The sequence below is a fragment of the Alosa sapidissima genome, chromosome 21 (genome assembly GCF_018492685.1).
Source record: "Alosa sapidissima isolate fAloSap1 chromosome 21, fAloSap1.pri, whole genome shotgun sequence".
In the NCBI taxonomy this organism is placed as follows: domain Eukaryota; kingdom Metazoa; phylum Chordata; class Actinopteri; order Clupeiformes; family Clupeidae; genus Alosa; species Alosa sapidissima.
The window spans coordinates 3,601,707-3,604,206 of NC_055977.1; the positions used below are offsets into that span (position 1 = coordinate 3,601,707).

Below are 2,500 nucleotides of genomic sequence, written 5' to 3' on the forward strand. Positions count from 1 at the left end.
TGTCCCCAGGGGAATGCATCCAGCGGGTTATTTGTTCCTTTTGCCCTTTTATGGAAGTACTCAGAAGTCGCTTGGTCTACTTTCTCAACAGCCTGACTAATAATACTGAGTTCTCTCTCTCACTCTCTCATACACACACACACACACACACACACACACACATACACACACACACTTCTACTACCTCTAACACACACTGCCACACATATACACACACTCATACCAACAATGCCATCCACACACACACACACACACACACATACACACACACACACACACACACACACACATACACACACATACACACACACACACACACACACTCACACACATACTGCCACACGCTTCCAGAAGCGCTGCAGGGCGAAACATTGCTCTGCATCAGCGACGTGTTCCACTCGTTCCCCGGGAGACGTTGGTCCGGCCGTGGGCAGTGGATGATCCCGGGGCCCCCAGTTGGTGATCTAGTTTAGCGAGCGGCGACATATGGGAAGAGTCTATTATTCATGGGCAGCACTGAGACAGCCTGGACAGCTAAAGTGCTAACGTGCTCCGCACACTCAGTGTGTGGTGGCGCTATGCTGCATGCTAGACTCTCATAGCCGCCATTCTGGCTTTATGTGTGTGTATGTGTGAGTGACTGTGTGTGTCCTTGATGTATCTGTGTGTATGTCGGTATAAGTATCTGTGTGAGTGTGTGTGTGTGTGCCTGTGTGTGTGTGTGTGTGTGTGTGTGTGTGTGTGTGTGTGTGTGTGTGTCTGTCTGTGTGTGTCTGACATTTGGCCTTGAGTTCACTAAGGCTATGACAGACAGATCACAGATCACATTTGATAATCACCAACTGTTTGTGCGTGTGTGTGTGTGTACTGTATGAGAGAGAGAGAGGAAGAGAGAAAGAGAGAGAGAGGGATAGAGAGAAGGAGATAGAGAGGGAGAGAGAGAGAGAGGGAGAGAGAGAGAGGGAGGGAGAGAGAGAGAGAGAGAGAGAGGGAGAGAGAGAATAGTATGTGCCTGTGTGTGAGGAGACAACAGCAGGCGATTCCAAGCTGCCATGGTGGACGCTACAGAATGTTTTCCCCTTCGGTGGTGGAGTTAAAAGTTGCACAAAGCTTTGAGGTGCTCCGCACACAAGCTGAAATAGACCAGAGTGTTCCGCTGTAATGCATCTATCTGCGTCGACACAGAAGAGGATACTCTTTAGAACACACATCAGAGAGAGTTCCAGAAGGAGGAAGGAAGTCTGGAACCCAAATATGGTTCTGGCTCTGGTTCTGATACTGCTTGGATCTGCGTTGGGCTTACATCTCACATCTCTTATCTCCTCCCCACTCCTGTCAGCTGGTGGGAGAACAGGGGAGCAATTAGGGACACACACACACACACACACACACACACACACACACACACACCAATGCACACACACGCACCAACGTGCACACGCACACACACACACATGCACACACACACACACACACACATAGGCAAACACACACACACACACAGGGATGGAGATGTAGCAGGGCCCTCTGAAGGCAATGGCAGCAGTTTGACACCAGTACAGAGAGAGGGCAAGTGTGTGTGTGTGAGTATGTGTGTGTGTGTGTGTGTGTGTGTGTGTGTGTGTGTGTGTGTGTACGCAGGGTGCGATTTGTAGGGAGGGATGGTGAGGATTTCCCCCCCTCTGGTTTTCCTATCCCTACCTCTGCTAAATTATTTTTATCGTCGGGGAGGACAACATTTATCCCCCTCTGCCCCTCATATTGATTAATGCTACTTCATATAAGTAAAGCGCTGCAACGTGAGAACAGTCTAGTAGGCTAGCCTACATAATAATCTGACATCAGAAACGCACCGTCATCGTCAGTACTGATGCTGCTAACACAGTGACTGCGTGATAACTTAATTTGGCCTTGATCGTGCAGGACATTTCAGAATGTCGAGTGTGTAATCCATCATACATGGCTAGGTTCAATGGAAAAGTTAGCTGGACAAATGAAAGAAAACGAGAAGGATTCAGTGAAGCATAATAATGTTTTAGAACCTTCAAAATTAGAAAACTGATGCAACTGAGATGGAGGACAACTGCACGTAGAGTAGAACGTAGGCCTATTGTCCGAAGGAACTTACATTAAATGAGGAGATATTTGCTGAATGTCACAAAAAGTGTTACAGAAATTGCTTGGCATCGCTTATTCAATGGCTCTCTACCGAAACACCTGTAGTTTGTGGAGGATGAACGAGAAAGCACTTGTTTGATAAATCAGCCAGTAGTAGACAAATAACTTTTAGAAATAATCTGTACTGCAAAAACGAATGTTGGTAGGTATTTAAACTATCTAGCGGGTGTTTTAACAGCTGCAAGAAATAGAAGCTTCATGGTCTTTATGTTCTGGTTCGTAAATAATTTAATAAAACTTCAAGTTGCCCTATAACTTTACTCTCCAAACTCTTCACTGCACTGTAGGCAATTAACTGACAGTATGATAGGCTATTTATTTT

The 2,500-nt window shown here is 46.4% G+C and overlaps 1 protein-coding gene across 1 annotated transcript in view; it reads right to left on the reverse strand.

Annotated features, from left to right (window-relative positions):
* Positions 1-2,500, reverse strand: part of dlgap3 (discs, large (Drosophila) homolog-associated protein 3) — a 194,446-nt gene that overhangs the window by 44,083 nt on the left and 147,863 nt on the right.